Source organism: Mirounga leonina, unplaced genomic scaffold (assembly GCF_011800145.1).
Source record: "Mirounga leonina isolate KUSES-001 unplaced genomic scaffold, KU_Mleo_1.0 Mir_101414, whole genome shotgun sequence".
Lineage (NCBI taxonomy): Eukaryota > Metazoa > Chordata > Mammalia > Carnivora > Phocidae > Mirounga > Mirounga leonina.
This window is the reverse complement of record NW_023270121.1, coordinates 498,530-514,751: the sequence shown is the minus strand read 5'-3', so window position 1 is coordinate 514,751 and position 16,222 is coordinate 498,530. Positions and strand designations below refer to the sequence as shown.

The following is a 16,222-nucleotide window of genomic DNA, read 5'->3' as shown; positions in this document are numbered from 1 at the left end:
AGGAGAGTCACAAGAGTTGTGGAGAGGGGCCCAGAGCATTAAAGCATATTTGTAAATCATCAATTATAAGAGACTTGCGCAGGCTGAAATCTTAAAGGGAAGGAGCTATCTCTTCTTTGATTTAACATCTGAATTTACCACTCCACCCTTTCCACACTTTACTTGTTTCTATTCTGGAGAAGTCTGATTCTTAACTAAAAGGATGGTATAGAGTTTGGTATTAATGCCTGGTAAGTAGATGAATGGATAAATAGATGCAGGAGGTGTCTAACATGTCCTGGGAAATCACTGATTTTTGCATCTTAGGACAAAGCTCTTCAGGCAGCTAATGAACCTGTGGTGTTGGGTGGTTGAGAGGCTGCAGCTTCTCAGGATTCAGCAACTGATGGCTGCAAGATGGGATGCAAGATGTGAAGGACCAGCCTGAGCATTGCAATTGCTATAGAAACCTGACATCATTGTGGGATGTTAATGATTTTTTAATAGAGACAGATATGTCCTGGGAAGAAGAGCATGTCTGCCTTCAGGTAGTTGGGACTCATCTGGGAGAGTGGGTCTCGGTGATGGGGGCTGAAATGCCCTGAGGTGTAAGTAGACAGCAGGATTCAGTTCCAAGTCACCTTTTTCTGACTTTGGGACGTGGTGCCCTGGTTGTTACTTACGGAAAGCCATTGGGGTCCCATCTGACCCCAGTGACTGTGGGTCCTGCCCCAGGGGTGTCCTGGAGCTATTTTTCTTCCAATTCAGGGGTGTGGGAGGTAAGACGGGTAATGACTCTGAGCCCCAAGTCCCCCTTTGTACAATGGGGATGAGAATGCTTCATCCACAGGGTCACTGAGAACAGTCAGTGATGCACAGGAGCAAGCCCATGGCCCTGTGGTTATTGTGGGATCATGAATGCCTGTATGAATTAAGGACACTTCTTATTCCTTTTCAACTTTATTGTTAGGGGATAGATAAGGAAAGGAGAAAAAAAAAAGAGCTCTGGTGGAAAATCCATTAAAATGCGATTGTTAGGACTATGACCTATTGTAGCAGTGTCAGTGACACTGAGTTAGTGTCTAGCATGGTGCTGGGCACATAATTACTCCAGGAAAACATAGTGAGTGCTGGATCTGTCTCTCCCTGTGCAGCTCTTCATGCTGGTGGTCAAGCTCACATCAGGGACCTAAAGGAGGTAGTTTCTGAGGGTCTGTGTCCTGATGGTTTCTGAAGCTACTATTTCAGATTCAAGGACAGTGGTCATAAAGAAACCCCATCACCTTACATCCCGTGTGGGATATGATGTCTGGCATGGGTGACTATAGCTGAAAAAAAGCAGTTGTGTATGAGCTCCTCTGACAGTAGATTAGTTTTGATTTCCTGTAGTTTTACATGAAAAGAATTATAAAGGTTGCATTTTATTTTCATGTGGCTTGTTACATTCAGCCATTGATTGATTGATTGTTCTGAATTATCTTTTATTTTTACATGCATATATGGAACATTATTTATGAATACTTGGGAAATACTTTCTTGAATATTTGGTATATAATACCTACTAGAAGAAAGCTTGTATCTGGGAATCATAGATTTTCAATTCTTTTTTGAATCATGAATTATCCATTTGATATGCACTGAAGTAGAAAACCACACAGAATTATCTTCAGATTTAGGATTATAGTAAATATATGATAAGTGAATTATTAAACTCTCCCAAGAAGTGACAATTGAAATAATATTTTTTCCCTTTTGTAAAGCAAAATTTTGTACTTTGATGATATAAACCAAAACATAGAAATGAGTTGTGTTTGTTTGCTGCATACATATTTATTTTTTTCTATTATTATTATTATTTTATGTTAGTCACCATACAGTACACCATTAGTTTTTGATGTAGTGTTCCATGATTCAGTGTTTGCATATAACACCCAGTGCTCCATGCAATACGTGCCCTCCTTAATACCCATCACCAGGCTAACACATCCCCCCACCCCCTCCCCTCTAAAACCCTGTTTGTTTCTCGGAATCCATAGTCTCTCATGGTTCATCTACCCCTCCGATTTCCCCCCTTCATTTTTCCCTTCCTTCTCCTAACGTCCTCTATGCTATTCCTTATGTTCTACAAATAAGTGAAACTGTATGATAATTAACTTTCTCTGCTTGACTTATTTCACTTAGCATAATCTCCTCCAGTTCCATCCATATTGCTGCAAAATTTGGGTGTTCATCCTTTCTGATGGCTGACTAATATTCCATTGTATATATGGACCACATCTTCTTTATCCATTCATCTGTTGAAGGGCATCTCAGCTCTTTCTATAGTTGGCTATTGTGGACATTGCTGCTATAAACATTTTTTTTTAATTTTATTATGTTATATTAGTCACCATACAATACATCATTAGTTTTTGATGTGGTGATCCACGAGCCATTGTTTTTGTATAACACCCAGTGCTCCATGCAGTATGTGCCCCTCCTTAATACCCATCACCGGGCTAACCAATCCCCCCTCCCCCCTCCCCTCTAAAACCCTGTTTGTCTCTCAGAGTCCATAGTCTCTCATGGTTCATCTCTCCCTCCAATTCCCCCCTCATTTTTCCCTTCCTTCTCCTAATGTCCTCCCTGCTATTCCTTATGTTCCCCAAATAAGTGAAACCATATGATAATTGACTTTCTCTGCTTGACTTATTTCACTTAGCATAATCTCCTCCAGTCCCATCCATGTTGATGTAAAAGTTGGGTATTCATCCTTTCTGATGGCTGAGTAATATTCCATTGTATATATGGACCACATCTTCTTTATCCATTCATCTGTTGAAGGGCATCTCGGCTCTTTCCAGTTTAGCTATTGCGGACATTGCTGCTATGAACATTGGGGTGCATATGGCCCTTCTTTTCACTACATCTGTGTCTTTGGGGTAAATACCCAGGAGTGCAATTGCTGGGCCATAGGGTAGCTCTATTTTTAAATTTTTGAGGCACCTCCACACTGTTTTCCAAAGTGGCTGTACCAACTTGCATTCCCTCCAACAGTGTAAGAGGGTTCCCCTTTCTCCACAACCTCTCCAACATTGGTTGTTTCTTTCCCTGTCCATTTTGGCCATTCTAACTGGTGTAAGGTGGTATCTCAGTGTGGTTTTGATTTGAATTTCCCTGATGGCTAATGATGATGAACATTTTTTCATGTGTCTGTTAGCCATTTGTATGTCTTCTTCAGAGAAGTGTCTTTTCATATCTTCTGCCCGCTTTTTGACTTGATTATTTGTTTTTTGGGTGTTGAGTTTGAGAAGTTCTTTATAGATCTTGGATACCAGCCCTTTATCTGTAGTGTCATTTGCAAATATCTTCTCCCATTCTGTGGGTTGCCTCTTTGTTTTGTTGACTGTTTCCTTTGCTGTGCAGAAGCTTTTTATCTTGATGAAGTCCCAAAAGTTCATTTTTGCTTTTGTTTCACTAGCTTTTGGAGATGTATCTTGAAAGAAGGTGCTGTGGCCGATGTCAAAGAGGTTACTGCCTATGTTCTCCTCTAGGATTTTGATGGATTCCTGTCTCACATTGAGGTCTTTCATCCACTTTGAGTTTATCTTTGTGAATGGTATTAGAGAATGGTGGAGTTTCATTCTTCTGCATATGGCGGTCCAATTTTCCCAGCCCCATTTATTGAAGAGACTGTCTTTTTTCCACTGCATGTTTTTTCCTGCTTTGTCAAAGATTATTTGACCATAGAGTTGAGGGTCCATATCTGGATTCTCTATTCTGTTCCATTGGTCTATATGTCTGTTTTTGTGCCAGTACCATGCTGTCTTGGTGATCACAGCTTTGTAATATAGCTTGAAATCGGGCAGCGTGATGCCCCCAGCTTTGTTTTTCTTTTTCAACATTTCCTTGGTGATTCGGGGTCTTTTCTGATTCCATACAAATTTTAGGATTGTTTGTTCCAGCACTTTGAAAAATGTCATTGGAATTTTGATCGGGATGGCATTGAAGGTATAGATTGCTCTGGGTAGCATAGACATTTTAACAATGTTTATTCTTCTGATCCATGAGCATGGAATATTTTTCCACCTTTTTGTGTCTTCTTCAATTTCTTTCATGAGTGTTTTGTAGTTCCAGAGTATAGATCCTTTACCTCTTTGGTTAGGTTTATTCCGAGGTATCTTACGGTTTTTGGTGCTATTGTAAATGGAATCGTTTCTCTAATTTCTCTTTCTACAGTTGCGTTGTTAGTATATAAGAAAGCAACTGATTTCTGTGCATTGATTTTGTATTCTGCCACATTACTGAATTGCTGGATGAATTCTAGTAATTTGGGGGTGGAGTCTTTTGGGTTTTCCACATAAAGTATCATGTCATCTGTGAAAAGAGAGAGTTTGACTTCTTCTTTGCCAATTTGAATACCTTTTATTTCTTTTTGTTGTCTGATTGCTGTTACTAGGACTTCTAGTACTATGTTGAACAATAGTGGCAAGAGTGGGCATCCTTGACGTGTTCCTGATCTTAAGGGAAAAGCTCTCAGCTTTTCCCCATTGAGGATGATATTCTCTGTGAGTTTTTCATGGATGGATTTTATGAACTTGAGGAATGTTCCCTCTATCCCTATACCCTGAAAAGTTTTAATCAGGAAAGGATGTTGTATTTTGTCAAATGCTTTTTCTGCATCAATTGAGAGGACCATATGGTTCTTCTCCCTCCTCTTATTAATGTGTTCTATCACATTGATTGATTTGCGAATGTTGAACCACCCTTGCATCCCGGGGATAAATCCCACTTGGTCGTGGTGGATGATCCTTTTAATGTATTGTTGGATCCTATTAGCTAGGATTTTGTTGAGGATTCTGGAATCCATATTCATCAGGGATATCGGTCTGAAATTCTCCTTTTTGATGGGGTCTTTGCCTGGTTTGGGGATTAAGGTAATGCTGGCCTCATAGAATGAGTCTGGAAGCTTTCTTCCTGTTTCTACTTTTTGAAACAGCTTCAGGAGAATAGGTACTATATCTTCTTTGAATGTTTGGTAGAATTCCCCAGGGAATCCATCAGGCCCTGGACTCTTGTTTTTTGGGAGGTTTTTGATCACTGCTTCAATCTTGTTACTGGTTATTGGCCTATTCAGGTTGTCCATTTCTTCCTGTTTCAGTCTTGGCAGCTTATAGGTTTCCAGGAAGGCCTCCATTTCATCCAGATTGCTCAGTTTATTGGCATATAGTTGTTGATAATAATTTCTAATAATTGTTTCTATTTCCTTGGTGTTAGTCATGATCCCTCCCCTTTCATTCATAGTTTTGTTAATTTGGGTCCTTTCTCTTTTCTTTTGGATAAGTCTGGCCAGTGGTTTACTGATCTTATTAATTCTTTCAAAGAACCAACTTCTAGTTTCGTTGATCTGATCTACTGTGTTTCTGGTTTCTAATTCATTGATTTCTGCTCTAATTTTAATTATTTCTCTTCTAATGCGTGGCTTAGGCGTGGTTTATTGCTTTTTCTCTAGTTCTTTAAGGTGTAGAGTTAGTTGGTGAATTCGGGATTTTTCTATTTTTTTGAGTGAGGCTTGGATGGCTATGTACTTCCCCTTAGGACTGCCTTTGCAGTATCCCATAGGTTTTGGACCGATGTGTTTTCATTCTCATTGTTTTCCATGAATTGTTTAAGTTCTTCTTTGATTTCCTGGTTGACCCAAACATTCTTGAGCAGACTGGTCTTTAGCTGCCAAGTGTTTGAATTTCTGCCAAATTTTTTCTTGTGTTTGAGTTCCAGTTTTAAAGCATTATGGTCTGAGAATATGCAGGGAATAATAATACATACCCAGTATGTAGTCTATTCTGGAGAAAGTTCCATGTGTGCTCGAGAAGAATGAGTATTCTGTTGTTTTAGGGTGGAATGTTCTGTATATATCTATGAGGTCCATCTGGTCCAGTGTGTCATTCAAAGCTCTTCTTTCTTTGTTGATTTTCTGCTTAGATGATCTGTCCATTGCTGAGAGTGGAGGTCTCCTACAATTAACATATTGTTATCAATATGACTCTTTATTTTGATTAACAGTTGGCTTATGTAGATGGCTGCTCCCATGTTGGGGGCATAGATATTTACAATTGTTAGATCTTCTTGTTGGATAGACCCTTTAAGAATGATATAGTGTCCTTCTGTGTCTCTAACTACAGACTTTAATTTAAAATCTAATTTGTCTGATATAAGAATTGCTACCCCAGCTTTCTTTTGAGGTCCGCTGGCATGGAAGATGGATCTCCATCCCTTCCCTTTCAGTCTGGATGTATCTTTAGGTTCACAATGAGTCTCTTGTAGACAGCATATGGATGGGTCCTGTCTTTTTATCCAATCTGCAACCCTGTGCCGTTTTATGGGAGCATTTAGGCCATTCACGTTGAGAGTGATTATTGAAAGATATGAATTAATTGTCATCATTTTGCCTGTGAAGATGTTGTTTTTATAGATAGTCCCTGTAAATTTCTTTCTTTTTTTTTTTTAAGATTTTATTTATTTATTTGAGAGAGAGAATGAGAGACAGAGAGCATGAGAGGGAGGAGGGTCAGAGGGAGAAGCAGACTCCCTGCTGAGCAGGGAGCCCGATGCGGGACTCAATCCCGGGACTCCAGGATCATGACCTGAGCCGAAGGCAGTCGCTTAACCAACTGAGCCACCCAGGCGCCCGATAGTCCCTGTAAATTTCTGTTGTATATCACTCTTGGGGTCTTTCTCCTTTTATAAAACCCCCCTTAATATTTCTTGCAGAGCTGCCTTAGTTGTCACATATTCTTTCAGTTTCTGCCAGTCTTAGAAGCTCACATCTCTCCATCCATTCTAAATGACAGCCTTGCTGGAGAAAGTATTCTTGGCTGCATGTTCTTCTCATTTAGTACCCTGAATATGTCTTGCCAGGCCTTTCTGCCTTGCCAGGTTTCTGTGGATAGGTCTGACATTATTCTGATGTTCCTCCCTCTGTACGTAAGGAATCTCTTCCCGCAACTGCCCTTAAGATGGTTTCCTTGGTTCTAAGTTTTGCGAATTTTACTATTACATGCCGGGGTGTTGACCTGTTTTCCTTGATCTTGGGAGGGGTCCTCTCTGCCTCTAGGACACGAATGTTTGTTTCATTCCCCAGATTAGGGAAGTTCTCAGCTACGATTTGCTCAAATATATCTTCTAGTCCTCTCTCTCTCTCTCTCCACCCTCTCTGGGATTCCAGTAATTCTGACATTGGAACGTTTCATGGTGTCACTTATTTCTCTGATTCTATTTTCATGGATTCTGAGTTGTTTTTCCCTGGCCTCCTCTTTTCCCTTTTTATCTATTAAATTGTCTTCCATGTCACTAATTTGTTCTTCTGCCTCACTTACCCTAGCTGTTAGATTATCTAGATTAGATTAGATCTCATTGATAGCATTTTTAAGTTCTGCCAATTCACTTTCATTTCTGGCCTTAGAGACTCTATGTTGCCATTAATTGATTTCTCCATTGTAGCTATTGTCTTCACAATTGCTAGCCTGAATTCCATCTCCGATATCTTGGTTATATCTGCATCCATTTGTAAATCTGCTGCATAAGTCATAATCTCTGAGTTTTTCCTATTTTGGGGGTTCCTCCTCCTAATTCTGTTGAGGGGTGGCTGAGGGAATGTATAGAGTCCAAATTATTGACCACGACCCAAGCAAGATGCACCTGTTTTCTAGGGACCTTAGGGTTGCTGGCCTCTTGTTTTCCCAGCCTGTCTTCTGTGGGAGAGGCCTGCTGCACTGTTACTTGGGCAACCCTGTTTGAGCAGAGTTGCCCTGCCCCCTGTGGCAGGGGATGGGCTCAGGGAAAATTGTTTTTTTGGGGCTTTTGTTCTCTGGTGGCTTTCCCTGGTGGCTTTCCACGTCTTTTCGGAGAGTCAGAGCAGAAGATTCCTCTCTGCCTCAGAGCAGAGAGATCGCAATCTCTTCTTCAGTGAGCTCTCCAGGCCACACTCTCTCCGTTTTTGTCTGTGCTGCTATAAACTGCAGTCCAGGTTTGTGCGCCCCTCAGCAGCGCTCCCAGTCCTTGCGTCCAGGTCAGGCTCGTCTCTGCCCTTTGTGCTTCTAGAACTGCCAGCCACCCCCAGGTCACCCGTGCGCTCCAGCTTCTGTCCTGGGGGCTGCCCTAAAGTCCTTTCCCCACCACTACCAATCTGCGAGTCTGTGCCCCGTCCCCAGTGCAAGAGGTTATCGCTCACCGGTGGTGTAGGATCCCCATGGCCAGGCTCCCTCCCCCTGCCATTTATCCTCCGATATCTGCCCGCAGAATCACGGCTCCCCACTTCGTGCCTCGAAACCAACCGCCTGCGATATTCTGTTTGTAGAGATCCAGATCTATCTTCTTACATCTCAGGCTGATTTTGTGGGTGTTCAGAGTGGTCTGGTAGATATCCAGCTCAATTCCGGGGACTGGTTGGAATAGGGTCCCTTACTCCTTCTCCATCTTTTCTCATTTGCATTTTTGACTCCTTTCACTTAGCTTACTATTTTCAAGGTTCATCCATTTTATTTTTATTTGCTTATGTATTTTTTATGTATTTACTTACGTACTTAGTAATTTATTTATATAAGTATATATGTATGAATGTATGTACGTATTTTACACCTTGCAGGCAATTTTTAAAAGTGGAGTTTGAGGATGGTGGTTCTTTGGCGCCACCTTGTGACTACAGCCTGAACTATTGCTTGAACCCTAAGGAATAGGAAAATGGGAGGGATGGTCTGTGACACAAACCCACCACACAGAACTTGCTGGAGTTCAAAGTGCAAAGTGGGGAATTCCTTGACCAAACCATATTGGTGGGCCCTCTCTGGACCCTACTAATAAGTGGAATCAAACAATATGTGGTTTTTCCATTTTTGACACCTTTCACTTAGCTTACTATGTTCAAGGTTCACCCACTGAATTGTTATTTACTTATGTATTTATTTATATATTCATGTATGTATGTATGTATGTATTTTACACCTTGCAGGCAATTTTTGAGAGTGGAGTTTGATGATGGTGGTTTTTTGGCGCCACCTTTTGACAAGAGCCTGAAGTGCTGCTTGAACACAAAGGAACAGGAAAATGGGAGGGATGGTCTCTGACACAAACCCAGACAGCAGACAGCAGTTTCTCAGGTTAAAATGCAAAGTGTGGAATTCCTTGACTAAACCACACTGGAGGGCTCTTTCTGGACACTACATATAAATAAATTATTTTATAGACAAATATAGACATAGTTGTGGTCTTTTGCGTTTTTGACTCCTTTCAATTATCATACTATTTTTGAGGTTCATTCACTGTATTTTTATTGATTGATTGATTCATTTATTTAAATAATAATTTACTTATTGATTTACTTATTTATTTATATATTATACTCCTTGCAGACTGTTTCTGAAAGTGGAGTTTGATGATGGTTCTTTGGCGCCAAATTGTGGAGAAAGCCTGAACTGCTGCTTGAACCTTAAGGAAGAGGAAAATGGGAGGGATGGTCTGTGACACAAACCCACCACACAGAACTTGCTGGAGTTTCCATTTTGAAATGGGAAGTGCAGAATTCCTTGACTAAACCATATTGGGGTGCTCTCCCTGGACACTACATATAAGTCTAATCATACAATATCTAAATCTAATCATACAATATCTGGTCTTTTGCATTTTTGACTCCTTTCGCTTAGCTTACTATTTTCAAGGTTTATCCATTTTATTTTTTATTTATTTACTTATGTATTTCTCTATGTATTTATGTATGTATGTATGAATGTATGTATATATTTTACACCTTGGAGGCAATTCTTGAGAGTGGAGTTTGATGATGGTGGTTCTTTGCGCCACCTTGTGGCAAAAGCCTTAACTGCTGCTAAAACACTACAGAACAGGAAAATGGAAGGGATGGTCTGTACACAAACCCGCCAGACAGATCTTTCTCAGGTTAAAGTGGAAAGTGTGGAATTTCTTGACTAAAGCATATTGGAGGGCTCATTCTAGACATGGCATATAAATGGAATCATTTTTCTAGGCAAATATAGACATATTTGAAGTCAGTTGCCTTTTTGTCTCCTTTCACTTAGCTTAATATTTTCAAAGTTCATCCATGTTATTTATTTATTTAGGTAGTTAGTTAGTTAGTTACTATCTTGCTTATTTACCTATCTATCTATGTATATGTATATATGTATGTATGTATTTTACCCTTTACAGAAAACTCTTTGAGAGTGGAATTGATGATGGTGGTTTTTTGGCGCCACCTTGTGTCAAAGCCTGAACTCCTGCTTGAACACTAAGGAACAGGAAAATATGAGGGATGGTCTGTGACACAAACCAACAAGGCAGATTTTCTGGAGGTCAAAATGGAAAGTGGGTAATTCCTTGACTAAACCATATTGGTGGGCTCTCTGGAAACTACATATAAATGGAGTCATTTTTATAGACAAATATAGACATATTTGTGGTCTGTTGCATTTTTTACTTCTTTCACTTAGTCTAATATTTTTTAGGTTTATTCAGTTTATTTATTTTGTTAGTTACTTACTTTCTTGCTTTTCATTTACTTACTTACTTATTTACTGATGCATGTATGTATGTATGTATGTATGTATTTTACACCTTGCAGAAAATACTTGAGAGTGGTGTTTGATCAAGGTGGTTCTTTGGTGCCACCTTGTGGCAAGACCCTACAGTGCTAATTGAACACTAAGGAACAGGAATATGGGAGGGATGGTCTGTGACACAAAACCACCAAACAGAACTTCCTCAGGTTAAAATGGAAAGTGTGGAATGCCTTGACTAAAGCATATTGGAGGAATCTTTCTGGACACGACATATAAATGGAATTATTTTTATAGACAAATGTAGACATATTTGTGGTCTTTTGCATTTTTGACTCCTTTCAACTAGCTTACTATTTTCAAGGTTCATCCACTGTATTTTTATTGCTTGATTCATTTATTTACATAATAATTTACTTATTGATTTACTTAATTATTTATATATTATACTCCTTGCAGACTGTTTTTGAAAGTGGAGTTTGATGATAGTGGTTCTTTGGCACCAAATTGTGACGAAAGCCTGAACTGCTGCTTGAACCCTAAGGAAGAAGAAAATGGGAGGGATGGTCTGTGACACAAACCCACCACACTGAACTTGCTGGACAAAATGGAAACAGAGGAATTCCTTGTGTAAGCCATATTGTTGAGCTCTCTCTCTGGATGCTAGATATAAGTGGAATCATACAATATCTGGTCTTTTACACTTTTGCATCCTTTCACTTAGCTGAATATTTCAAGGTTCATCCATTGTATTTTTATTTATTTACTTACGTATTTATTTATTTATGTATATGTATGTATGTATGCATGTATTTTCCACCTTGCAGGCAATTCTTGAGAGCGGAGTTTGAGGATGGTGGTTCCTCGGCGCCACCTTGTGGCAAAAGCCTCAACTGCTGCTTGAATGCTAATGAATAGGAAAATGGGAGGGATGGTCTGTGATGCAAACCCAGCAGACAGAACTTTCTCAGGTTAAAATGGAAAGTGGGGATCCTTGACTAAACATATCGGAAGGCTCTTTCTGGACACAACATAAAAATTGAATCATTTTTATAGACTAATATACACATATTTGTGGTAGTTTGTATTTTGACTCATTTCGCTTAGCTTACTATTTTCAAGTTTCATCCATTGTATTTTGATTGATTGATTGATTCATTCGTTCGTTCATTCATTCATTAATGTACATACTAATTTACTTATTAATTTATTATTTATTTATTTGCTTATTTATTTATATATTATACACCTTGCAGATAATTCTTGAAAGTAGAGTTTGATGATGTGGTTCATTGGCGCCACTTTGTGGCTAAAGCCAGAAATGCTGTTGGAACCCTAAGGAACAGGAAAATGGGAGGGATGGTCTATGACACCAACCCACCACACAGAACTTTGTGGGGTCAAAATGGAAAGTGGGGAAATCCTTGACTAAACCATATTGGTGGGCTCTCTCTGGACACTACCCATAAATGGAATCATTTTTAGAGACAAATATAGACATATTTATGATCTGTTGCATTTTTGACACCTTTCACTTAGCCTAATATTTTCAACATAAAACCAGTTTATTTAGTTAGTTAGAGAGTTACTTACTTTCAAGGTTTCTTACTTATTTAATGATTCAATTATTTATTTATTTATTTATTTATTTATTTATTTATTTATTTATTTATTTATTTATTATCTTACACCTTGCAGAAAATACTTGAGAGTGAGATTGATGATGGTGGTTTTTTGGCACCACATTGTGGCAAAGGCCTGAACTGCTGGTTGAACACTAATGAATAGGAAAATGGGATGGATGGTCTGTGACACAAACCCACCAGACAGAACTTTCTCAGGTTAAAATGGAAAGTGGGGATCCTTGACTACATATATTGGAAGGCTCTTTCTGGACATGACATATAAATTGAATCATTTTTATAGACAAATATAGACATATTTGTGGTCTTTTGTATTTTGACTCCTTTCACTTAGCTTATTATTTTCAAGGTTCATCCATTGTATTTTTATTGATTTATTGATGGAATCATTCATTCATTCATTCATTCACATACTAATTTACTTATTTACTTATTTATTTATATATTATACGCCTTGCTGACAGTTAAGAGTTTAGGATGGTGGTTCTTTGGCGCCACCTTGTGGTAAAGTCGGAACTGCTGCTTGAACACTAAGAAAATGGTAGGGGTGGTCTGTGACACAAACACACTGGACAGAACTTTCTCAGGTTAAAATGGAAAGTGGGGAATTCCTTGACTAAAGCATATTGGAGGGCTCATTCTATACATGGAATATAAACGGAATCATTTTTATAAACAAATATAGACACATTCGTGGTCTTTTGCTTTGTTGATGCAATTCACTTAGATTACTATTTTTTGGCTCATCCATTCTGCTTTTATTGATTAATTAATTGATTGTTTCATTCTTTCATTCATTCATTTACTTACAAATTTACTTTTTGAATACTTATTTATTTACTTATTTATTTATGTATTATACAGCTTGCAAAATTCTTAGAAGTGAAATATGATTATGGTGGTTCCTTGGCACCACCTTGTGGCTACAGTCTGAACTGCAACTTGAATCCTGAGTAACCGCAAAATGGGAGAGATGGTCTGTGACACAAACCCACCAGACAGAACTTTCTCATGTTAAAATGCAAAGTGGGGAATTCCTTGACTAAACCATATTCATGTGCTCTCTCTGGACACTACATGTAAGTGGAATCATACAATATCTGGTCTTTTGCATTTTTTACTCCTATTAGCTGAATACTTTCAAGGTTCATCCATTTAATTCAATAATTTATTTATTTATCTTACGTCTTTATTTATATATATTACACCTTGCAAAAAATACTTGGGAGTGGTTTGATGATGGTGGTTCTTGGGCGCCACCTTGCGGCAAGATCCTGAACAGCTGCTTGAACACTAAAGAACAGGAAAATGGGAGGGATGGTCTGTGACACAAACCCACCACACAGAACTTCCTGGAAGTCATACTGGAATGTGGTCAATCCCTTGACTAAACTATATTGTTGCATTCTCTCTGGACACTACACATAAATGGAATCATTTTTAGAGACAAATACAGACTTATTTATGACCTGTTGCATTTTTGACTCCTTTCACTTAGCCTAATACTTTCAAGGTTCAACCAGTTTATTTAGTTAGTTACTTACTTTCTAGCTTTCCTAGTTGCTTACTTATTTGCCAATTCATTCCTTCATTCATTCATTTATGTATGTATGTATGTATTTTACACCTTGCAAACAATAGTTGGGAATGGAGTTTGATGATAGTGGTTCTTTGGCGCCACCTTGTGGCAAAAGTCTAAACTGCTGCTTGAACACTAAGGAACAGGAAAATGGAAGGGATGGTCTGTGACACAAACCCACCACATTAAACTTTCTGGAGTTCGAAATGGAAAGTGTGGAATTCCTTGACTAAACCCTATTGGTGGGCTTTCTCTGATACTGTATATAATTGGAATCATTTTTATAGAAAAATATACACATATTTGCAGTCTATTGCATTTTTGACTCATTTCACTTAGCCTACTATTTTCCAGGTTCATCCAATGTATTTTTATTTACTTACTTATGTATTTATGTACTTATATATGTAGTTATATATCTATGTATTTTACACTTTGCAGGCAATTCTTGAGTGTGTTTAATGATGGTGAATCTTTGGCACCACCTTGAGGCAAAAGCTTAAACTACTGCTTGAGCGCTAAGGAACAGGAAATGGGAGGAATGGCCTGTGACACAACTCCACCACACAAAACTTTGTGGGGGTCAAAATGGAAAGTGGGGAATTCCTTGACCAAACCATATTGGTGCACTCCCTCTGGACACTACATATAAGTGGAATCATACAATATGTAGACTTTTTCATTTTTTCTCCTTTCACTTAGCTGAATATTTTCAAGGTTCAACCATATCATTTATTTATTTATTTGTTTGTTTGTTTGTTTATTTATTTATTTATTTATTTATGTCTTGCAGAAAATAGTTGAGAATGGAGTTTGATGATGGTGGTTCTTTGGCGCCACCTTGTGGCAAAACTCTGAACTGCTGCTTGCACACTAAGGAACTGGAAAATGGGAGGGATGGGCTGTGACACAACCCTACCACATAAAACTTTCTGCAGTTTGAAATGGAAAGTGGGGAATTCCTTGACTAATCCCTATTGGTGGGCTTTCTCTGGATACTGCATATAATTGGAATCATTTTTATAGACAAATATAGACATATTTGTGGTCTTTTGCATTTTGACTCCTTTCACTCAACTTACTATTTTCAAAGTTCATCCATTGTATTTTTATTGATTTACTTATGTATTTATGTATGTATTTATGTATGTATGTATGTATGTATTTTACACTGTGCCGACAATTCTTGAGAGTGGAGTTTGATGATGGTGGTTCTTTGGCGCCACCTTGTGGCAAAAACCTGAACTTCTGCTTGCAAACAAAGGAACGGGAAAATGGGAGGGATGGTCTGTGACACAACCCCACCACACAGAACTTTGTGGAGGTCAAAATGGAAAGTTGGGAATTCCATATTGGTGGGATCTCTCTGGACACTACATATAAGTGGAATCATACAATATGTGGTGTTTTTAATTTTGGTCTCCTTTCACTTAGCTGAATATTTTCAAGGTACATTGATTTTATTTATTTATTCATTTATTTATTTATTTTGTACTTATTTATTTATATATTATACAGCATGCAAAAAATACTTGAATGGAGTTTGATGATGTTGGGTCTCTTGCGCCACCTTGTGGCAAAAGCCTGAACTGCTGCTTGAACAATAAGGAACAGGAAAATGGGAGGGATGGTCTGTGACACAAACCCACCACATAAATCTTTCTGGAGTTCAAAATGGAAAGTGGGGAATTCCGTGACTAAAGCATATTGGAGGGCTCATTCTAGACATGGCGTATAAATGGAATGATTTTTATATACAAATACAGACATATTGTGCTCTTTTGCATTTTTAACTCCTTTTACATCACTTCCTTTTTAAGGTCCATCCATTATACATTTATTTATTGAATGATTGTTTCATTCATTCATTCATTCATTCATTTACTTCCATGCTTATTTACTTATTAATATACTTATTAATTTACTTATTTATTTATATATTATACAACTTGCAGAATTCTTGAAAGTGGAGTTTTATGATGGTGGTTCTTTGTTGCCACCTTGTGGGTACAGTCTGAACTGCTGCTTGAATCCTAAGTAACATCAAAATGGGAGGGATGGTCTGTGACACAAACCCACCAGAGAGAACTTTCTCAGGTTAAAATGGAAAGTGGGGAATTCCTTGACTAAACCATATTCATGTGCTTTCTCTGGACACTACATATAAGTGGAATCACACAATATCTGGTCTTTTGTATTTGTGACTCCTTTCCATTAGCTGAATACTTTCAAGGTTCATCCATTTTATTTGTTTATTTATTTATTTAATTTTTACTTCTTTATTTATATATTATACACCTTGCAAAAAATACTTGAGAGTGGAGTTTGATGATGGTGGTCCTTTGCGCCACCTTGTGGCAAGATCCTGAACTGCTGCTTGAACACTAAGGAACGGGAAAATGGGAGGGATGGTCTGTGACACAACCCCACCACACAGAACTTCCTGGAGGTTAACCTGGAAAGTGAGCAATTCC

At 38.4% G+C, this 16,222-nt stretch overlaps 1 long non-coding RNA gene across 1 annotated transcript in view; it reads left to right on the top strand.

The window, feature by feature from the left end:
• The window catches only part of LOC118020022, a 103,604-nt gene extending 88,068 nt beyond the window's left edge, over window positions 1-15,536 (top strand). The window contains exons 5-8 of the long non-coding RNA XR_004681798.1: window positions 9,366-10,335; window positions 10,986-11,156; window positions 13,034-13,248; window positions 14,542-15,536. This is a non-coding gene — a long non-coding RNA (uncharacterized LOC118020022). The remainder of the gene's footprint in view (window positions 1-9,365; window positions 10,336-10,985; window positions 11,157-13,033; window positions 13,249-14,541) is intronic.
• Window positions 15,537-16,222: the final 686 nt, after the last annotated feature.